This window comes from Cupressus sempervirens, chromosome 6 (genome assembly GCF_028749045.1).
Source record: "Cupressus sempervirens isolate cs-2001-9-10 chromosome 6, ASM2874904v1, whole genome shotgun sequence".
NCBI classification, from domain to species: Eukaryota; Viridiplantae; Streptophyta; class Pinopsida; order Cupressales; family Cupressaceae; genus Cupressus; species Cupressus sempervirens.
Window position 1 is genome coordinate 502,849,195 of NC_143123.1, and position 25,656 is coordinate 502,874,850.

Here is a 25,656-nt window from a genome sequence, read left to right on the forward strand (position 1 = left end):
AAAAGTATTAAATGATTGCTAATAGTAATAAAATACCTTACTAATTGATAATACTCCTCTTCTAACTCTAAAAGGATGTCTATCACATTAGAATATAACTTATGGTTGAATAAACCTACATACATGAAAAGTATAGATTTATATTAGAACAAATAAACAATCATTTGATTCCTATTTGATAATGAATAATTTCTTAGAATCACTAGTTTTTCTGTTTTTTTTAAAAGTTAAAAATAGAACTTCATTGATCATTCAACTCCATAATCAAAAGTAGCAATCATAATACAAATATGAATAGAGAAATAAAATGAATCTTCTATGCCATTGGGGTAAGCTCTTTCAACCATGGACCTAGAGACTTACCAATGGAATAAACAATGAAATCAATCTCCTTGAGCCTCTGTACATTCACATAGTTGGGCCCATCAAAAATAAAAGAAATTTTTTGCATACTATCATAGATCTTCCGGTAGTTTAGAAGTTAAATTCATCCCTCCTTATTAGAATGCATGCTCCATGAGCATCCCTCATAGCTTCATAGGCATGCCAAACAACTTGAACTTGTTTCATAGTTGACGGGCTCATTAAATGATCCCAAAAAAAATTGTCCATGGAAACGGATCTCTAAATTTGCTCCTCTATTACTTGTGGGTCATAAATGCTAATATTTTCTTGGTCTTCAACAAGATTCCTACATACATCAATTGTCAGATTATCAACTATGCCCCTGTTGAATGTAAACCAAAGAATGGCAACCTTCTTCCCCACAAGTGTATTAAACAATGAGGAAATTACCCTATTCAAAAATTGTCTATCTGATAATCATTTATCTTCATAACCTATTCCCACTAGTTAGCTACCTTAATTAGCCCATTGCATTCACACATGTAAATCAAGTTCAAAATATCCTTCTGATTTGAACCACCAAAGCCAACACTAGCATTCAAAAAATCTAGCCCAATTCTTGAATCCCTCTTGATGGAATTAGAAACCTCTGTAACATCTCCCCCAACTGCTTCACACAGAGAATAAATCACATTCACTAATGAAATCCTCTAAGCCAAAAGTTTATTTTCAGCAATTTTGGAGATTTTTGTAGACCACAAATTTGTATTGATGATCTTTTTCTGAGGAACCCAATTTGCATACACTACTCTCGAAGCTTCAATTTCTTTCTACCCTTGAGGACTCTTTCTACCTCCAATGATCACAAGTTTTGGATTGAAAAGATCTTGAACTACACTCCCTTCTGCAACAAACTCTAGACTTGAAAGAACCTAAAATTTTAATCCCTTTTTGTCATGCATGAGAACATTTTCAATTATCAATGCTATTTTCATAGGTACAGTGCCCTTTTCCACCATAATTTTGTCTGAGATTGAAAAATTTTCAATAATTCTTGTAGCACTTTCCCAATAGCTTAGATCTATGGCTTTTCTAGCCCCAAAACATCCAACTTTTATCGCGGCATTAACTAAAATGAATATAGTGTCTGCTTCAATGATATGCTTTTGTAAATCTGTACTAAAAATGAGGTTTTTTCCCTTGCAATTTCTTACAACCTCATGAAGCCTAGCCTCATAAATGGGCAATTGGTCACTATTCAAAGCAGCAATTCTTGCTACTAAAATATCTAAGACTACTACATCAATATGAGGGCATTTTAGTGCAATGACAACCATTATTGGCCCCACTACATATCCAGCTCCAAGGCAGTAGATTTTCACCATCTTTAACTCATTTGACATTGTAGAAGAAAATAAATATCTCTTCTACTTCATAATATAGAGTTTAGAATAACAATTAATTTATGTAGCATAAAACAAACAAATAGGTGATTTGCAACCATACAAATATTGGTATTTTATGTAGCTTACAGTTTTAATGAGCAGCAGAATCATCAAACAACACACATTGATGGTTCAATTCATAGATCCAAATTCAATATGTTTGGGAATTATAGTACGACCATAAAGAAAACAAAGAAAAATATGACAGAATAGGATGTACAAGGGAAGAAGATGTAAAATTGTAACAAAAAATAAAAGAAAGAATCAACTATAATAATGGTTGGAGGTAGAGAAAAAATGAGAAGAGGAGAGCAGGGAGGGAGGATGTCTACAACCACATGAATGAAAACAAAAACCATCAACAACCCAAGAACATACTAGATTTTAACAACATACCTTAATAATCAAAGGCTCATTAGTAATCCAAGAACATACTAGGTTTTAACAACATACCTTAATAATCAAAGGCTCCTTATCCATTTGGCTCCTCCTATATTAGAATCCTCATTCACCAATGCTTCCTCATACAAAACTTCCTACCAAAAAGAGGTATGTAATATGGGTGACTCTTATTGTACCATAAAAGAATTTACTTTTTTAATTCATGATCTAAATTAAATGTAGTTAAAACTAGTGTTAAATTAAATTCAATGACAAATAAACAGTGTGGTGTTAGTTGACCACAACTTACAAATTAAACATGAAAATTGAAGGTTTAAAATTAAAGTAGTTATAATTCAAACAAGAATATACATAAATTGTATTCTATAATTTTGGATTCAAAATAATTGTGTAACATCTGCCCCAAGAATAATGGTTAACACATCACTCACTAAAATACAGTTCCAGCTAAGAGAAACCAAAAGAACATTTTTTCTTCCATCCATCAAAGAGTTAGACCTATTTAGCTTTAAATTGAAAGATGAATGATTGCATGAATAATAACAATCAAAGCACTAAAAGAGTTACTAACAAGAAATAATTGATAAAAGGAGAGTGATACTACCCATTGTTCTAAATTGTTTAACTTACAACCACCCAAATTTCTATTTGGTATCCAACACTGCAATTTGAAGCATATGATTTTTTTTTTCTCAAGCTTCAATTTACCTATAGAAGTTTTATTGCAACATCTAACAATTTAGAAAATAGAAAAAACACATAATATCACTGATTTAGCTTCATATAATGAAAGTATAAGAAAAAATATTTCCTTAGAAAACTAGCAACCTCAAACTCTTGGGGAATTGCTAGTTGGGAAATACTAAGGTGTCTAGAGATATGCTCTGAGAAACTATTGTTTCTAACAATTATAACTATTCCACTCTACATGCATAGAATAGTATGCACATTTGCTACCTGAGATTTATGAATGAAAGAAACAAGTGGAGGAGGTCAATGAGTCATAAATTATGAGTCATGATGGAGTTAGTAATCTACACATCATTTGATTCACTTATGTAAAATGAAAAGGACTGTTTATAGCTATTCACATATGAACCAATCATTGCTAATATCTTCATGGATTCAATAGGATTAATTGAAGCAGTAGATAGAAATCAAGATCAAAATCATAGATAGTGAGGAATCTCTCAAAAAAAATAAAAAATATGTACCTATCATCCTTGTTTTAATTGGGTGTAAGTAATAAGAGTTTGAACATTCTAATATTTTCACAATCAAAACAAACCATACCAAACTTTCTATAACTGGAAGGAGAAGTCATCAGGAATTTGCAAAATAAAATGAAACCTTGTAGCATTGAAGGATATTTGAAGACTATGGGTCAGTGCAAGAAGTTGGGTCTCACTTTTGGCCAAAAAGTGGAAGTGTTTTTCCTGTTTTTGAATTTTTTTGTCAATTGATGTCAAAATTTGAGGTATTTAGAGATTGAATATTAAAAAACTCCAGAAATAAAAATTTTAGTGTTTGAAATCTAGTTTTTGAATATGTAATTTATTTGTGCACCCATAGGATAAATTATTTTTTTGGTATGGATCTTTAAACACCACTTTTTCAAAATGCCTGTTTCAAGACCATACCATGCTCATGTACGAACACCATAATTTGACACAAATAAACGAATTTTTGCAAATCCTTTTAAAATTAGTTACCTAATACACCTAAGAATGATGAAAATATTTTTTCTTAATTTTTTATTGAATAATTTTTCTTTTGTTAATTATTAATTGGCTATAAAGGTAAATTTTAAAACCTCTAATGTACGGACCACATAATTTGATCAAAATCTCCTTTTTTTCAAAAAAGAAAAATTTAACATCAAAAGAATTGTATGTAGATTGATGACATATAAATTAATTTAAGAAATATTATAAAATAAAAAAGTTATTAAGTTTTAGTGAATGTCACTTTTTAACGTTTAGGAGATAGTTTTGATTAATAAATAATGGAAAAATAGAAAATAAACTAATAACACTATAAAATATACATTTTTGAAATCAAAACAGCAAGACCTATAATGGTTTTTGTCTCATCAAAAAATTCAATAGGAATGACTATAAAAAAATTACGACAATACCAGAAATTGTCGATTAAATGCCTTAGAAAAAAAGAGGAGTACAAAGGCATGGCTTGGTGGGACCAAGCCTATGCCATGCCTTTCCCCAAGGAAAAACCCCATGCAAAAGTCAGGAGCCATGCCAAATTCCTGCTCATCTCTCACGAATCAAGTACCCGATTTGTAATTCACAAATCGGGTGCCCAATTTCTTTAAACTGTTATACCAACTTTTATAAAATCCCCAATTTTTAAGAAATTAGGTACCCATTTCTGATGTACCCGTTGGGTCCCAAAAGCTGCCCCACTGACCCAATTTCAATGATTGAAATGATTGAACAATAGTTTTGACCTGCAACATCAAATTTCATCATGCTTATTCTATTTGCTTGTCCTCTTATACAATTTGCAGGGTACTGATTCAAATTCAAAATTGGTGCAAACATGGGATCAAAACAATGAAGAAAGAAGAAAGCAAGAGTTCTGACATATGAGGAGATTGCAGCAAATAAAGAGAATGAAGCACAACATCAAAGAGAGAGAAGACAGAGAATTAGAAACTTGAAAAATGTTTCAAAGGAGAAAGAGATTGAAGATACCACGATGGATGAAGAAGTCAAAGAAGAGAACCCAATACAAGAAAATTTAGGTGCACATTCTAATTATGCATTCAATACAGGTGTGTCTCCAAACCCTCAAATTTTCTCTCATGATAAAATTTGTGATTTTTAGAAGCAAGTTACGATTTAAACGATTTAGATTTTCTTCATGAGAAGTAATTGTCAAATGATCACACACAAAACACTCCAATTGAAACGCATGCCCCAAAAGAAATGCCAAGAAAATTTGAAAATGATATTCAAATCCCAAATAACAATGAAAATAGTAAAGTGTTTGAAAATAAAAATTGCATGAATGTAGACATAGAAACATCAACTACTGAACAAACATGTTAGGATGATAGTAAAGTGTCTAAACATAATTTTCATATTCCTAATGATGTGTTAGATAATCTTGAGGGATTTGTTTCATGGAGACAAATTAGGACACATGCCAATAGATTGTATAGGCATTTTTTTATAATAAGAAATTTGGGTTTCAATGTCAGCTATTGTTGCAACTAATTAAAATGTCTAAAATGCGAAAAGTAATGAGAAGGTTGGGAATGAATGCAAAAATCAAGAATAAAAATGAGTCTTTAAAACAAGTTGTATCCACTATTGCTAGTGCCTTTGATGTTATCGGAAAGAGAAGTCGTTCTAAAGATAAGAATGTAGCATGACGAGCAATAACAAAAGCTTTAGTTAACAAATCAGCATCTAACAAAAGATTGATTACCAACATAAGTGGATATCTTAATGTGAATCATAAGACTTTAGAAAGAGCTGTAAAGAGAAGGGTTAACTTTGAATGTGATCTAGCAAATATTTTATGGACTTCTAGTGGTAGACTCCTGAGATGTGATATGAAACTTACTAGTGAAATCAAAAGTTTGATTGAAATTTTTTGGCATGATAATACAAGAGTATCACCTAGTTCAAGAGATGTTCTTAAATTGAGAATTGGGTCAAAAATATGTGATCCACATCCTAAACACCTTTTGGACATGACTCAAACTAAATTGTTTAAAAAATTTGTAGATGGTAAGGTATTAAATATTACCATTAGTCAAAGATCTTTTGAAAAGTGAAAACCATGGTATGTAAGGATTAACAAGGAAAGAATCACATGTTGTTGTAAAACTCATATTCAATTTCATTACCATTATGATGTATTTCAATCTATACGTGGTACCATGCATAGTAAAGAGAAGTTGCAAGAATGTGTTATAAAAATACCACCTCAAACTATAAAAGATTCCATATTAGGTTTGTTTTGTAAGCCACCTAATGATCAATACTTTCTTTTCAATGCATGTCTTTCTAGTACATGTGATATGTGCGGCAATCTTTCTTTGTTAGATGAATGTTTGCATGAAAATGCTTTGACTAATTTTGGACAACATTTAGTTGAGGTAAAAAGATTCAAAACTATTGAATATCCATTGAAGGATGGGAAGTTTGGAAGAAGGTGTGATCTAGTTATAAATAAAGTTAGTTGTCATGCATTTATGGATGCGTTTAAGAGTGTGATCATACCAAAATATGTTAAACACTCTCAATATTCTAGATGGCTTGATGGACAATTTTTCATATGTAAGAATACATTTCCAATTGGTACTATACTTTTACTTGTTGACTTTGTAGAGAACTACACGCTTGCACCGCAAGAAGAGGTACAACCACAATATTACAATTTAGTGCAAGTAAAAATTTATGTTCACATACTTTATAGGCATGCACCTGATAGTACAGAGGAGGATCAAAAAATATTGAGAGAGTACCATTTTTATTTAAGTGATAGTAAACTCCATTCATCTGAGTTTGTCCAATATTGTTTCAAGGTATTTTATGATAATTTAAAAGAGAGACAAATTCAAATGACACAACATTGGATATGGTCAAATAATTGTACAGGACAATTCAAGAATGCTAGAATGTTCTGTTGGTTGAGTAGGACACATAAGCAAACTAACATCCTACATGTGTGGAGTTTTTTTGAGGCTGGACATGGTAAAGGAGAACATGGTGGTTCTGGTGCATGTGTGAAGAGAGCCCTTAGTAAAGAGCAATTAAAATTTGAGGAAAGAGCTAAATTCAAAAATGCACATGAGATTTTTGAATGGTGTAACAAATATTTATACACGAGATCAAGTCAAAACTCTACAATCAAATGTTTCTTCTACGTAGTTGATGAAAATAATATCCCTTCAAGATATGATTGTGATATAATTAGTGGTTCAGCTAAATGGCATTCATTTAGGAGTTTAGATTCTAACACTTGGACTATATGGATTAGGGAGCTTGCTTGTTTTTTTCAATTTTGTCTTGCAGGTGAATGGGAAGAATGTGAGAATACAGAATGGGTTGAAGATTGGAAACAAAGATCATTAGTAGCTAATGACACGCATTTTGAAGATGATATAGTAAATGAAGGCCAGAATGTTACTTTTGCATCAGAAGACTATGATCATATTTCAAACCTCATAGAACTTGGTATGCACAATTTAATTAGATATTTTTGCGATCTCATGCTTCAATTTATATAATTTGCATATGTACACGAGTGATTAAAGTGTTTCTATACTTTATCTTATCTTGTAGGACATGTTTATGCTGTTATTGCACCTAGTGATAATGATGAACAAACTGAGTATTGGCTAGCTAGATGTGTGGAACCTAAGAAAAAAATGACATTTCATCAAGTAGGCGATGATGGTTTTGAGTATCCAATCGGATCTGTTGTTGTAGCTGGCACCTGGCTACGTAGATACCTAACAAGAAGAAATGGTTTGCCAAGATTTGAAGACTACCAAACTGAAAAGAAGATTTTATACTATTCTCATTTGGTTGTGGCAACAAATATCAAATTAGAAAGATACAAAGGGAGACCCACCAATAAGGTATTATGGACAATTTCAATGGACGAGCATGAGACAATCATAGATGCATTGCAAAAGAGAGAGGATGCAGATGGCATAGTGGGATGACTACATTTAAATCAAACACATGTAAGTTTTTTCATTATTGTATTATATATGTGTGTGTGTGTGTGTGTACTTATATAATTTAATTGCATGTATGTTTGTGTTGTCAATACCAATTTAGAGAACTTATATACCTCTTATTCAGGTTTTAATTACAATTTATGAAAATTTAAATGTTAAAGTGGATCGAACATCAACATCTTGTGCAATTTCACATAGTAAGTACATACAAATTACACATATGTATTTACATAGTTCAGATACCTTGAATATTAATTTATGTGTTTATTAACATGTGTGTTTTTGTTTTACATTTTTATTTTATAGGACCTCATTTGAAGAGATGCGTTCAACCAATTTTATGTTCCAAATGAGTTCAATGAACTATAAATATATCATTGACATTGTCTTACATATATTGTGAAATATGTTGTACAAACTAATTTAAAAATGAGAGTTTATTTCTATTTGAAAGTTAAAGGTATGTGCACTTAATAAATTATTATAAATTAATTGTCAATTTAAGTAATGACCTCCTATTTTGTTCTATTACTTTTACATTCAAGCATGTTTAAAATAATGTCTGTTTGAAGTTTCAAATTACTATTGATTGTAACATTAAAAACAAGTCACTTGCACATGATTATTTAGAGATCATCACTCATTGTATTCATTGTATTGATTATATCTTTCATCACCCAACAACACATTAAGATCACTTATGATGTACATTGTTAGGTATGTTATCCATACATGTGTGTCCTAAGGGGACATGGGAGTCATAATAAGTCATTATGTTTGTTATACATTATGATAGGTATTCATATGTTTACTACCACATAATAGGTCTTATTAGGTGATAATGAGTCTTACATTACCAAACAACACATTAAGATCACTTATGATACATTGTTAGGTACATTACCAATACATTTTTTAATCAAGTAGGTCAATTTTATTTGTATGAATTATCTCAATGCATAAATTTGATGTGATGTTTATCCAATAATCCTCTATAGATAGTTAAAATTATTGTTCATCTTGCATATATACTTACAAAATGTGTCATATGTTCATGAATAAAATATGTCAGAATGAAGAAAATGGTTTGAATATACTTAAAACATGATGAAACATAGTAATATATGTACTACATACACAAGCATGATAAGAAATCATAAAAAAATAGTACATGGTCTAACATACAGTTTTAACTATCCTAACACAAAGTGTACATACATCATAAATAATATATATATGCATCATAAAAACACAATCTATAGGTGCCAACAAGACCTAATATATCTAATCAAATGTCCTCTTTGCTCCATGTGAAGAGGACTCAGATGGATCATCATGTGTAATATGAGTCGTCTCATCATGTCGGACACCCTGTGAGGTAGATGTATCACCCTGTGTAATAGGAGGCACATCTCATCATGTACTTGCTTAATTGAAATGGGTCTCAAAATCTAGCTTGCAAATAAATTATACCACATGAGATGGGTGTCCCTTAGTAACGAGAGGAGGTGCACTATCAAAACTACCAAATGTAGCAGTGGTGAGGTCCTATAATTTACAATACATACATTTTTTTAATTTGATTTTAGAGCATAATGAACTATACATTATGTACATAAATCACAATACTAACCTCAAATGACAATGTAGGTACCTCCATCTGGCTAAGTCCTGTGCTCTCAGCAACACTCATGGTGATGTAGTCCTAAAATTATGGATACATAAACGTTTAGTCAAAATTAAATATACATGAATATAATTACAAAGTACATAATTTGTACACTACATTTTTTATACACTATAAATTAAACATGTATATATAATGTATATATCATACTTGACTGGTAGCCAATGTCACAGATGTGTCTACAGGTATGCTAGCACAATAATCATAAGATGGAGTCAAAAATAGACTATACCGAGGCCTATATGGATGAGTATGATATCCATGCTCCTATTCGTAAAATCAAAACACATAAAATATATATACATGTGAGTCAAAATTGTTCAGATTATAAGTTAATAATAATGTACATACATAAAAATAATACAAATTATTTTTCTTCAATCAAAAGTTCATACCGCATGTATTTGAGGCTGTGCCTCAGTGGTAACTGGAGTAAGACTTGTACTAACATCAGTATGTGTAGATGCAAACAATCCCTACAAAATCAAATAAAAAGAACATATGAGCACATGTTATTAAATTTGAATTTGAATGTACATTTTTACAGTGTAATTCAAAGTGCATACTGTATAAGGGATGCCAACATCTATAGGTCTCAGAAAAAGACTATACTACCTCCTAGGAGGAACAGTGTCATCCATCCTCTATTATTTGAAAAGAAAAAATTAATATAGTTAATACAATTACACATATATGTAGAAAGTAAATAATTATGTGCACTTTATATTTATATTGAAATTAAAATTTTACCTGCTGCTCTTGACTCTCTCTAGGCTCTCCCTGCTACATGAGGTCAACAAATGATGACACGTCTATCTCGTCACTACCATCACCACGGGCAGCGTATACATCATCATCAAAATTTGCACCCTCAGCATAATGGCCATTTTGTGCTACACTAGGATCGCTTTGGGGGCCTATGCATATGCCTCCACAGCTAGTATTGCATCCACTACTGTACTAAATTGCCTAAAAGAGCACTCAAATGGGTAAAAGCAGATCAAATTGCATGATGATGGTGAGGAGCAGGCACAACAAGTGCAAGAAGAGGTACAAGGGGCTCAGCTCTCCTGCGATTTCTCGTTCTGTCACTCAACTTTGCCCCAGGCCTATCCCGAGGCATCCCTCTACCAACCCCCTGAAATGCTTTTATATCAAAATAGTTAGGTTTCAAACCCAACTCAAACCCAACCCATAAATTCCTAAGGAAGTACATGGGCACCTCATGATTAGCGTGTGGTGGATGGTCAAACACCATCCACCACCGCTCCCAAAAATGTGCTGCTATGCATGGAACCTAATAAAAATGTGAGGCTTCTTCTCACTAATTGGTTCACCCATCTTAGGGTTTACAAAATAATGTTGAAAATTTCCTTTACCTATATGTAGGTTATAAACCTCTTTGTATGATAAGCCATCAGAGTAGGAGGCATGCATGCTTTCGCTCCATGATCTAAATGAATCGATGTCTAAATCAAAATGATGAATGGAGTCAACCATGCCTTGCATGCTATCTGCAAGACATAGTAGTTGAGGGGGGGGGTGCCTCTCATGTCGGATAGCCTCTATATCACTCATGAGGTCATTAAGGTTACGCCTCATGGTCTCGCGGAGCTCATCCACAGTGGGTGGTGGAGGTGTGGGCGGGGGTGGAGGTGGAGGTGGAGGTGGAGGTGGAGATGGAGGTGGTGGAGGTGGTGGTATGGGAGGGGGAGGGTGTGGCGGTGGGTCCATCAAATATAATTTGCATATATATTTAAACAACATAAAACATAAAACACATAAAAAATACATCACAACATAATACACATGTATGACAAAATTACTATTTAATAAAATTTAAATCTAAAATTTATCAACTAGATCTATATAAATGCGCATATCTTTATTAAAATCATATCAACTAAATAAATAAAGTTAAATTCTTAAGTCAAATTAAACATTAAATACTAAATTTTTGAGTATGAACTCATTATGGATTATACATGTTCATGTCTCAGGATGAAACAAAGTTAAGATTATGACAAGGTTATGGTTTACAATTTTGTTATGTTAACAGTTTTCATGATGGCTAAGCTTAAGATTATTCTAATGATTGTGATCCTTTAATGTTAGGGAACTTACCTAGGATTATGGTTTTAGTTACAATTATATTTACCTGTATCGGATATTTATTATGGTCCTAAGATGAGAGTTAAGGTTACAATTATCTAATGAAAGCTTAGAGATAGAATTATGTATTGATTAAAAAATATTTATGATTGTAGTTTGAATCCTAACTATTATCCATTTTTTAACATAAGTAGTTTCCTATCAACAATGACACATCCAACATGAAAAAACATTAAATACCAAGGACAAAGGCAAAGACAATTATTCTATATAGAAAGGATAGAACAAACTTCACAATTCTTCAAAGAATCTAAAATCTATCACATGACATTATTGTTGTAAAGTAGGTCATATGAAATTCTACAAAAAGCAGTTGGTTGATCAAAAATTATTCTTGGAAAGGTGTCAAAAATGCTCTTTTCATAGAGCATTCAAAGGAGTCAACCTTCTATGCAATCATATGACCATATTTCAAACATAATAGAATAGGGAGAAGAACAAAGAGAAAAACCTTGTGTGAAACAAGTACAAATCTCAACACTTAAAATATGCATCCCCATTAACTAAGTCACCTAGGGATGAGGGGAATTTTAGGGCTTTTGGGAATGAGGGGATAATTCTAATATATAGAAAGGATACAAAAAACTTCATGATTCTTCAAAGAATCAAAATCTAAAACTTAACTCATGCATTATTGTTGTAAACCTGGTCATATGAAGTTCTACAAAAAGTAGTTGGCTAATAAAAAATATTCTCTAGAAAGGTGTCGAAAATACTCATGTCATAGAGCACATGCTAAAAATTTCTCCATTGTTGATCAGATGATAGAATTATCAGCAGAAGTTTAGATTACATTGCACACAAACAAGATGTTACAAGAAAACTGGGACAAGACAATGGCACTAATTCTAAAGTTATGTTCTGACTTCTTGTCACATTTTGGAATAACAATGTAAAATTCACCTTTGGCATTTACATTAGAAAGGGGGAAAAGATGTAAAGGTGAAAATATAAGAAGTTGCATATAATGTGTAAAGTATATTGAGTATATATGTATGGGGAAGCACCATCATATTATGTACATATACAGGTATTGAGATAAACATCTCTTACAAAAGCAATTTCAGACGATCTCAAAAATACAGTATGGCACCAAGTTGAAAATCGTCTTGCAAACTATAAGTGTAGATCATGTCAGGTAATGAACTAATTTACATGTGAACCCTATCCCTATCCATATAATAATCCTAATTCTAATCATAATCCATAATTCATTATCTTATGAAGCTTTGGCTATCCATTTTATTGCCAAAGTAATCCCTTGGCTATCCACAAAATGGTCCTAATAGATTTATATAGAAGACCAAATTGATTTAAATAAAATGAGCAGGAAGAAGACAAACTTACACCCAATATTCAAGGAGAGAATCTTTTAACAAACTTGAATTCTACCAACCAAAATGAGATAATTAGAGTTCCAGTTGTTGAGTTTTCGAAAGATTTTCTTGTTGATATAAAGACACATTTCATTTATATGTTAGGGTTTACTACAGATGGAATCCCTAGGTACCTAACCACTTAATTATGAAATCTCCATCCAATACCATATTTACTACACAAGGTAGGGGATTCAATATTTAGCCCCAATAAGATAGATGTAGAGACATAAATCTTACTACCCGATACAAAGAAAATAGGTCCAATTTGATCATTAAATTACTCGTGTTGCACTCTTCTAGCTTAAAAATAATACAAATATATTATCAAAAAACTATGTACATTAGATACTTATTAATTATTTGGAGAGTAGATCCTCTAACTTTTAGAGACATCTGGTTATCTCTAAGGAGATAATGTGATGAGTCAATGTTCAACAATAAAAAATAAAGAAAATGCAAGAGGACACCCTTTCATAATTGATCTAGAGAGTCCTAAAAATTATGATCTAACCCCATTAATTTCTTTACTAAAACCTTGACACCAATCATAAGAGAGGATACCATTTGACATTTAATATTGGATGGAGGGCTTGCAACATCATCATAGTGAAACTCCATTCCACCCTTTCGTAGACATTTTCATAATCAATTACTTGAGCATGCCCATACTCTATCCTAGTAATGTTTCTCAATCCAAAGTCTTCCAATAGGTTATCAAGTTCTCCAATATGCATAAATATCCTTAACAAAACACTTTTGTGTAGGGTTAATGATCTTGGGTAGGATATCTTCTAGTCTAGAGGCTAAAACATTGGCAATATTTATTTTGTATGATATGCATTTAGGAGTGTCCTATCTCTAATTTTTAATGAGATTCTTATCTCCCCTTGGGGATCAATTGATTACTTGACCTAGGGATTTTATGAGCCCTCTGTTGATCACTTGATCAATTTTATGAGCCCTCTATTGATTACTTGATGTAGGGATTTCTCATTACTAATTTTTTGGATGGAGGAGTTGATTTATGATAGAAATGGGTTTATCACTTGGAATAATGCATCTTCATTCTAGGAATGATGGTTCTCATTTTATCCCTATCTTCTAAATCATTTTGAACTATCATCGTCTTCTAACCAAAAAAATTGATAGTAAAATTAGGAAAAAGGTCTTACTATATATATCACTAAGGGGTGGGTATTTCTTTTTATAGAATAAGGCAATATTTTGTTATGTGGCCTTCCATTCTACAAAGCTAATAAACATTTAGGCTACCCATCCAAGGGTCTAGTCTAGGCTCCTACTCGCACTGATGTGGACACCTCCACCTCTTGATGGTTAGGGAGAATTACTTAATTAGATGCCTAATTCGTTCAAGTCTCTTCTAATTTTTTTTATGATGTATCATTTTGAGACCTTGATATCAATGTTTAATTAGTTTTAGGATTAGGGTTCAATTTGGTTTGTACTGTTTGATTAGGTTTACATGCTTAGGTTTCAATTAGGACAAGAGTTAATAAATTGAATTAAGTTTTAAAGTGCTAAATTTGGTTTTAGATATAGGATTATAGTTAGAGATTTTAGATTAAAAACCAACATTAATTCAAAAAAGTTAGGTTTGAATTTTGTTTTAAAGTGTTCAATATATTATTGAGTTCTAGTTTAGGGTGATTTGGTTTAGTCTTGAGGTCAACATTTAACTTGGTTCAATCTTCTAGGGTAATGGTTCAATTTGGTTAATGGTTGGGGAAAAGATTTTTAAGGTTAAATTCAATGTTTCTACTCTTAAGTTGGGATATATAATTAGGTTTATGATCATGGTTTAATTCAATTTTCTTTATAAGTATAATATTAATTAGTTAAGGGCCAGGGTTACCTTTCAATCTTAGGGTTTGACATTTATCAAATTAGTACTCAAGGTAAGATAGGAAAGTTATTTAATTATTTATATATTACTTGGTGTAGGTTTTAGAAAATTAAGATTACTTAGGTTAAGATGATAGTAAGGGTTATTATTAGAGTTAAATTCAATACAAATTGACATTATAGAACTGATCCTAAATGACACCCAGCTAAGGGATCCAAAGAACTAATCAAAAGTTTTACTAAGCAAGTAATAACATACATACAATAATTTACATTTATAAAAAACATAAGAGATTGCATTCCTTAATGAGCACATTTACATTTCATTTTTAAATAATTATAAACTACTAAAAGTAAAATAAATAACACATCCACATGAAAGTTCATATTAACTACTTCAGTTCAATCCATTTAAATAATTTATATACATTCGTTCTGAATGCCACTTGGCAAATTAATTCAGAATGCACAATCATCCACTGTGCATGTCACGGGGTATGAAAGGTTGAAAGAATATGCATTTATAAAATAGTTTACATCATCCATTTTCGATCCATGAAAGAAATTACAATACAATTTAAGTAAAATTATTTTAAATACTATAAGTTTTTTGTTTGGATCCCTTGGCCGGTTGTTATGTGATAAAGTATTTTATATATGTTTAGAGTTTTATTTATATGGTTAGGTCAAGATTATAGTTTAAACAATGAATTTAGGTCGAGGTTATAGTTAAAATAAGGTCAAGGTTATATGGTTTTAGGTCAAGGTTATAGTTAAAAAAAAGTCAAGGTTATATGGTTTTAGGTCGAGGTTATAGTTAAAACAAGGTCGAGGTTATATTTATTTGTAAAATTACATGTTTAAACAATAAATTTACATCTAATCTAATCATTCAAAATTGTAATAAATACATAAATTAAATACATTTCAAAACATCTAAAATAATTTTTTTTTAAATAAACATTTATGAAACTATATTTTAATTAACAAATACAAAAATTTAAACATTTAAGTTCATTAACAATGTAAATTTACAATTTTACGTACATATTAAAAGTGAAAAAATAATAAATTAACATACATATTAAATTGAAAATTGAAAAAAAGAAAAGTAAAATAGTATAAAACATATTAAAATACCTATGTATGGAAAACTAGCAGCAAGGGGGTAGTCGGTAGGGCTAAAAAATGGGCTCCCGTATGCATCTCTAATCGGGGTCCCATTTTTGAGGTCATGAAAATGACTTCAAAAATGCCAAAAAAGTGCTACATATAAAACTTTTACAAATCGAGTACCCAATTTTTAAGCAGTCGGGTACTTGATTCTTAAAAAGGTGGGTGTCTGATCGTTAAGCGGCTCGGGCACCCAATCCGTTTTAAATATTGGGTACCCGATTTTTAAAATTTAGCTCGGGTGCCCGAAGCATAATTTTAGAAATGGGTACCCAATTTTTAAAAAATCGGATACCCGTTTCTGAGAAGTACAATTCCACGGATCTGACTTCCATGAAATTGTAACCCAACTTCTTGCGGTCACCCCTATAAAAGAATCCAATAAACATCTTCATCCTTGGTCTAAACCTCTTAATTTGAAAAGGAAATGAACAATGGGAATGCAGTTTTTCATCCAAAATAATAGAGTTGAAGCTCATCAAGGTAAAAAACAAGGTAGTTTTGAATGAATATAAGATGCCATTCAAAATGTTTATTATAGAACCCCTGTGCATTATCAATGGAAGGAGAGTTCAAATGTCAAGAAGAAGCATGGAAGAATGAGTAAATTTCTTTTTATCTATAAGATGAGAGAGTAACAACAATTGGAGACAAGGAAGACAAGAGCAAAGTTGTACTTGCAACACATGCATGCTTCCTTATAAAAAACATTTTTTGTAGAGATGAACATGTTTGAGATATTTCCATCATTTTGATAGGTCAATTGTAAAATAAATTTCCATAGGTAGGTTTGATTTCTTTTTCTGAAATGTTTTTTACTTTTGAAAGTTCTTTTAAATGTAAATTAGTGGACATAAAAGTGTATGTTGTGGATTTGAAATTCTGACAAATTATCTTTGTGCAGGTTTTCTAGAGTACATCTTGCTTAGACTCATTTCTCTTCTCAGTTAACAATCAACTGCCATCTAGTCTCATTACAGATCCTAGTTGGGACTCATAACTTATACGTCTATCTTTTAGGACCTCAAACTTCATGCTCTGGTTCATTGAGTTTACACCTCTTTTCAGTTCCCTATATAATTGCTTCTCATTGAAAGAGATAGTGTGAGTGGTATTAAAACATATGGTAATGAACATATTGCCTTAAAAAATATGGTGAATAGTGCTTCTAAAGCCTGTGATCAATTTTTTGTCTAAGGTAATATAGTTGTTTATTTTTGGCTAGCTTAGTGGTTGATATATAGAGAATAGCATTAGAATGTTGACTATGAAGAAAAAATTGTACCTATGCTATGGGGATAATTTATCAACCCATGGAACAATTTCAATTATCTTATAATTGGGGTTGCATTGTTTTGCTTTCATTTTTTAAGCTTGTCTATGTAGAAACTTAGTGTTGATAGAAAGTCATCCCGAAAAGATCGGTGCCACAAATTGTGCTTCTCAAATGCAACAAGGGTTACAGTGTTCTTAAGGTGCAATTGATGCTATTTTTGAATAGATTTTTGTGATTTCAAAGGGTACGCATACTATTTCTACACAAATTTTCTTGAAGCCTAGATAAGCATTGGGTGATTGCATGAGAGGAAGGAATATTTTTTAGCATGGGCATGCTTTATGGAGCTATCTATTTCACTCCATTTCTTAATACTTCTATTTTATACAATTTACTGAAACAAAAGATAGATATAATTTAAGTAATGACCTAAATAGTTAGTAGGAAAACCTAGTTCATTAGAAAAGTTATTCATTAGATACAAATTTGAGCAATATTTATTGAATTTATCTTATGCTTTTAGTGGGAAATATATTCAACCATTCAATATTTTATCATTCTTAACACACTTACTAAGTAGATTACATTCATCGATTGGCTTGGTCCAAGGATTAATGTGCCTCAAGAAAAGCTATTGATTGAGAATAGGACATTAAGGTTAGAGATCATATTAGATGTATATGAAGAGAGGTTGTCAAAGAGAAAGTTTTTGTATGGGACGCATATAGGCTCATTGACCTATCTTGTCTTCAATTTACTAAGTATGTAGTGAATGTTATTGATAAGGGATATCTGGTTAAGCATAGGTAACATGTGAATTCCTGGTGGGAAGAATTTTCCTCCAAAGATGTATGGAAGAAGGTCTTGGTTTTGTAAAACTATAGATCATGTTTCCAAGGTTTTAAAATTTTACTGGGTTTTATAAACAATACCACCCTCGTCTAGTTTCTAGATGGTGGAATGTTACAAGGACTATTTGTTACAGGAAATGCTGCCTACTACTATTAAATTCATGTTGGCTTAAGATTTCTATGAGAAATACTAAGGTTTGTAGGCCTCTTATGGTTGCAAGGATGGACAGAGCCTTAGAGTGTTTTCATTGTGTCTTATATAATAGAATGAAGGAACACTAAGTTATTGTTAACTATCATGTTGACATAATTAGGATAGTAGAAGTCTTTATTTTCTATGAACCTAGAGTAAGAATGTGCATGGATGAATTGATAGGGTGTGGTGATTTGGTGGTGGGTTTATTCAATGCAAAGTGTGAATTTGTTAAATGAAGAATACTAGAGTAAAGATTTTGATCAAGTTTTGGGATCCTTATATACATAAACTATCCAATAGAATGTGGGGTCATGATAGCTGAAAAAAGAAAGTGATCAACACTTTTTTTATGATTAGAGGTTGGGTGTAACTAGCATATGAAGCAAGGTGGGTGTGGGAATTAGTGATTGTGAGGATAAAGTGGATTGGTTTATGGAACCTTGAGTTGTTACTAATTAGTAATATCTAGTTAGTATCTTAGAAAAGGATTTTTGATGTGAAGTTGTTCCTAATTAGTAATATCCTAATTTAGGCATTAGTTTATGAGGATCCGAGCTGCGTTTGTGATCCTACCTATGCATCTATTGGGATCCGCAGGTCGTAGACCTCGATAGATCCACATGTAGGATCATGGACTTTGCCTAAAACAATCTCAAATTTGGGTAGCTACACAAGTATCCAGAACAAATCCATAGGAATCTATGTGAAATGGTGGGTAAAAGGTGGGCCCAACTTGAAAATATTGTATTTTTTAATATATTTTTTTCCTTCCAAACCCCAAAATGGATCCTTTTATTCAACATGTACACACATTTAATCTCACATTTGCTCTCTATTTTGAAATGATTTAGTTTTAGAATTATGTATATTTCTTTGAATTTTATTTTTTTGTATATATAATGCGCATATATATTCATGAATCCTAATTGGGGAAAAAATCACAAATCCATGGATCCAATTCACATGCCCAAGTTGGATTCATATCCTAAATCAATAACTAAGGTTACAAACAGTTGTTTAGTAAGGTAAATATAAGAGAGTCTTTATAGGGACATGGAATCTTGAGGTAATAAATAGGGTAGAGTATTGAATAATGTACTAATAATTGAAACCAATAAGATACATGCTTTTCTAGTATTCTAATTACCATTCACTATGACAGTCAGTTTCTTAGTCTTCTCACCAATCCAAACATTACTATTTTGATAGATAATTATTTAAGGAGGATAGATGGATGAGATAAGAATATTTAATCTTTTGAATGACTTTATTTCATTGAGTATAGTGAGAGATGTCTTCTTTTAACTCAAAATTTCTTAAAACCCTCAAATTGGAAACACATGGATGCAAGATGTAAGTTTCTAATGCATTTCATGTACAATAAGGCCTTAATCCTAGCCATTATGAAGTAAAAATAATTTACTCTATTGTCATAAGATTCCAAAAAATTATTCAAAATTGGCACATGGATTCAATGTGAGAAGGTGACTATGATCAGTTACAAGAAGAAGGTCTTGGCAATCATAATTAAGAGTATTGGCCTTGTCTACCAAACAAAAGTGAGGGATAGCCTTGTAGGCTTTGAGAGGGCTATAAGATGGTTGTTTTTGACATGCTCAAGGTTTCAAAGAATACTAGAGAACCCAATAAGAGGGTTAAGTCGGTAGGAGTTTCAAAAAGTTTAACTACCATGTTAGGGTAGGATTAAGTCTATAGACTCAATCTTTCAAATGAATCTATACAGATTCTATTATTCTTATTGCAATTATACATGTGGTAGTTTTAAGAAAATATTTTGTAGTTTCCTATAGGTAATATATGAGTATAGCTTAAGCATTTCTAATAATATTTTCATTTTTGAAACATCATATTTGCAACTTATTTTATTTCAAATAAATCTAGTTCAAATAAAAAGGTGATTGATAGAAGATGAGAGAAATTAAAATATGCCTACACACATTCATGTTCAAATTCATCTCAACCCAATCTTAGCTAAGAAAACTTGATGCATTGACATGAATAAGAACCTATTCCTATTAGTCATCACATCAGCACGACCATATCATAATCAAACAAACAACAAATATTGATGTAATTAGAAAAATAAAGCCTAGCATCTTACCATTGTTTTAGCTTTAGCAGTGCACAGATTAGAGGAGGGAAAATCAGTTGAATTTCAGTTGAATTCCCTCTATTGATGGAGTAAGAAGATTAAGTGCTTGTGTTCCTACCCATATGAAAATGATCATTCTCTCCCATCTCTAGTGCAAAAATTAAAGTTTCGTGTCTTCCCTCTTTTCGAAAAGAAAAATCATTGAGTTTTATTTAAAATAATAAATATCAATTATAATAATTTTTCTTGTAATAAAATTAATTGTAATTATTATATAATGAGTATTTATAGACAAATGATAATTCATAACAATGGTTAAATAGTAATAATGTATTTTTTTCCTCTTAGTATATCTATAATAAGATGTCTTGAATTTTTCAAATTTTAATGATTATAGAAAATAAATATCAAAATAAATTTTTATTTATAATAATAAATATTAATTAATTGTGATAGTTTTTATAATTTTGTATTTATGGTATTGAGTTTTAATTTTGAAGAATAATCTAAATTCTTTATAATAATCAAAGTAATATCTTAAATATTTAAATTAAATTATTAGTTTTATCTCAAAATATCTCTTTTAAGGAGAAGTGTGATTGGAGATGATATTACTTTATTATATATTATTTTTCTTGATCAATTTATTTGAAGGACATAATAATTAAGTGGAACTAGGCATTACCTAACTAATGCTTTTAATTGTTTGAAAATAATTAATACATAATTAGATAACCCATATTATCATAACACTTTAATATTGTAAAATAACTACATCATAATCTAAAAGAAAAAGTTATCTTCTAGATGACCGTCAAATAAAATCTATCAAGCCAAGCCATTTAACAAAGTGTACTCCTTATCCAAAAGATGGAAAGTGAAACCACAATTAGTATGAGAAAGAAAAGCTCCAAGAGACATGAATGGACTATGGAAAATAAAATTAGCTTAATCCATTAATAAATAAACCTTAGAAAATTTGAAGAGAGAAATTATAAATGACTAATTATTTGTGAGTCACTTATTAACTCATTTATTACGTAAGTTAATTTAGTCACTTATATTTGGGTGACTAATTATCTACTCACTTATTTAGTCATTTCTATATGGTTGATCTTGTAATTTTACCTAGTGGCCAACTTAGTCATGTATTTAGTCACTTATGCTTGTAAATTGCAAATAAATACTAGAATGTGATCAATTTTAGTCACACGACCAAAATTTTTAGTCACATAGTCACATATTTGCCAAAATGTGCTAGTGTACATTATAGTCATTGTTCTAGAATAATTATCAATAGAACAAATGAAAAACTTATCTCCACTATAACTCTATATTCCAATAGGGCCACATAATTTTGGATGTACAAGCTCTAAGACTTCTTTTGAATGATAGTTCTTGCTTTTGAAACTAGTTTTTCCCATCTTACCAATTTGACAATTTTTGCATCGATCCATATCAGGTTTCCTCAAGCTAGGAATACCTCTTACTCTTCTGTATTTTCTTATCATGAATAGGTTATCAAAATTCACTTGACATAATCTTTTGTGCCATAATCAATTTTCTTCTACTTGAGCAATAAAACATGAACTTTCATTGAGATCTAGATAGAATAAATTACCTTTTGTTTATTAGCTAGATCCAACCAAATTTCCTTTTCCATCTAGTAGTTTGGCTTTCCCATTCATAAATTCTAACTTGAATCTAATGCAATTTAACTATGCCACAAAATGAGTAGATTATTATTTAAAAAAATCAATTGAATAAGCATTGTCACATCTAAGTTCATTGGTTAATGAGATTCATCATTTTCCCTTTATGCAATAAGGTTCATTATTTCCAAATGTCGCAGTACCACCACCATAATGTTCCATGTGCTCAAAATTTATTTTGTCTTGAGTCATATGTTGTGAGTAGACACTATCAATAATATATGTATCACTTTTGCTAACATAAGAGATAAGTGCCATTTTATCTCCTTCATCATCAAATTCATCTTTTACATCAATATATACCACTTTATCTTCATTGTTATTATAATATTTAGCCATAAAATAAGATTTGTCACCTTTTTCATTATAGTCCTTGTAGTTTTTGAATTCTTTGTTTCCTTTGTACTTATTGCTTTTCTTTTTGTCCTTGTCTTCTCTATTTGGGCACCTTGTAGCAATGTGACCAACTTATTCACAAGAAAAATAGATTAGAGGAATCTTATCCTTATACTTTCCTCTGCCTTTGGAATATTTCCTTACAAGCAGGGCTTCAACAACTTCAAGATCACTATTTGAACTTTCTTCTTCTTCACTTCTTGATTGATTGGCCTTCAATTTCTTACCCCCTCTTCTTGAGTGAAAGATTGGCTTCAAATAAAGACTCAACACCTTTGAAACTAGGGACATAGTTATCATAGTTTTCCAACTCAAAAGCTATCAATCTTCCTACTAGAACATCCAAAGTTATTTTTCTATTTGGATCACATCTCATCTCTTGAATAACAGACACTCTAATTGCATAGATAGGAAGAAGGGTTCTTATTACCTTGCTTAACACTATTTTATCATCAATGTCTCATGTAGATGTTTTAATTGCACTCACACTTGTTTTACTTCTCTCAACATATTTTGCAATTTTTTCATCTTCTCTCATCTTAATTTGATCAAATTTTCCTCTAAGACTTTTGGTTTTAGCACTTCTTACATTATCATAAGTTGTAGTACAACTTTTGACTTCATCAAACTCAACATAATTAAGAGAAAACACAATATCAATCATCATTATGTTATCATTTTTCATTTTAGAAATACCTTCAACTGATAATGTTCTAGTAGGAGTCTTCTATTCATTATGAAGATACGTAGAACTTGAATTATTGATAGTTGTCAAATGTAACCTCATAATTCCTTTCCATACTGCAAAGTTTTCTCAGTTCAACTTGGGAATATCTCTTCTATAAGATATCTTGATATTTAGCTTTGGTCCTTACAACCTTCTCCATAAGCTCAAAAAAATCTGATACCAATTGTTGGAAATATAAGAGTAACTGAGAGGAGAGGGGTGAATTAGTTACCATAAAAATAAATCCTAGATCCCTTTGATGTCAATATAAATCAAACTCTATTAATCTCAACTCTATTAAAACTCAACAAACACATAGGCAAAATGTTGTAACTAGGTAAACACTGGAAAAGCTCAACAAATTCTTAAGATGAAAATATTAAGATATTATCTATGATTAATATTACTTTACCTTAGTTGCAAACACATAAGAGAAATAACATGAACACACTTAACACCAAGATTTAATGTGGAAAGCCAATTTTGGAAAAACCACCAATTGCAACTACTTACTGATTTCCACTCTTCTAAAGTGAGCCTTATTAGGACCCAACCCTATTAAAGTGTAAAAAACACACCATTAGGCATGATCCTATTAGAGGATTTAATCACACAATAAGGAGTGGTCCCATTAGAGGTCTTTAGACAATTCAATAGAAATGCCACCTTGTTATAGGATTTACAAATAGTTGTTAAGCTAACTTAGTTAAGATATTTACATCATTGCTACAATGGTTAGAGAGTAACAATGAGATGACCTAATTTTTGATGCAACTGAATTGCTGATTATAGATCTTAATTCTGGCTTGTATACTTGATCCTTCTTGATTGAATGTATCTTAACATCACAACAAGTATATTTTGCTTATCCTTCCAATTTGCTTCCTCTTAGCATCATCAAATCTTGAAATATGTTCCACACATTCAATCCTTAACTTGACCATATAATTATATCCTACAACTTAGAATAATTAATATTCGTCTTCCCAGTCAGTTAGAACTAATAGACAATTTAATTGAACTCAATATGCCAAAATAAGAAAATCATTCCTTAGCTGACCCTACTCGGTCGATACTAACTCAAAGAAATTTTCAAATGTTAACCAAGTGAACAGGGTTAACATTGCATATTCATGATTTTTCTTTGGTAAATGGGTGAGCTTAGTTAACACTCAACTTCTGTAAACTTTCCTTTGTCACTTGAGTGAACTCAGTAGACACTATCTTTTGAACTAGGCAAACTCTAGAATGCTCAATAGACACATCAAACTGCCTTCAATGTCTGAGTGAGTTTTAAATACACTGATTGCAAATGATATGACATTTTGTGTAACATCAAATACAATACACAATCAATCAATTATTTAAACAATCTCCCTCTTTAACATTGGTAGCAACACAATATGAAAATAATGTAATGAAATTTTTAGAGAAAAAATAAAGTAAGGAACATATCCTTAGTTTCATTCTGATTCACATCCATGAGAACTCCCTCTATTATTGTGAGCTTATTATGCCTTTATTTTCTCCCTCTATTCAAAAAACTTCTCCCTTCAAAACCTTCTTTCAATAGCAAACTCTGTCTTTGATATCAAACCAAGTTCATTGTCCCTTTTTGACATCTTTATCAAACTTCTATGAGATATGATGGAAAACTTCTACCTCTTTGACATCTCATGAAAAAGGAATATGTAGTATATATCAATGTACCTCATGCATTGACTCATTTTGCAATATGCCCTTTGTCAATACTACACCAATTGGTTGATCTTCAGCATACTTTGGTTGATGCATCATTAAACTTAATTTAGTGAGCTTTAGATAGGGGAATGACCACTAGCTTACCTCTTAGATACAAAAATGCATCCTTAGGTAATAGCTTGGTGAATATATCTACAATTTGTTCTTTATTATTCACATATTCCAATCTTACTTCTTTATCTTGTACTAATTCTCTCAAAAAATGATATTTTATAGCAATGTGTTTTGTTAAATGGTATGCATCATTGGATTATTTGATATATTAATTTCACTAGTGTTATCATAGTATATAACCACTAGATCCTTGATCTCTACCTTCATACCTACCAATAGTTGTTTGAACCAAACAATATTAGGACAATTAACTATTGCTGCCACATATTTTGCCTTTGCTGTGGACTGAGAAATACAATTTTATTTCTTACTTTTCCAAGAC

General features: G+C 31.1%; 1 pseudogene; it reads right to left on the minus strand.

Annotated features, from left to right (window-relative positions):
* Positions 1 to 316: 316 nt before the first annotated feature.
* LOC149553223 (UDP-glucose 6-dehydrogenase 4-like) lies at positions 317 to 1,730 on the minus strand (annotated as a pseudogene).
* Between the last annotated feature and the right edge of the window lie 23,926 nt (positions 1,731 to 25,656).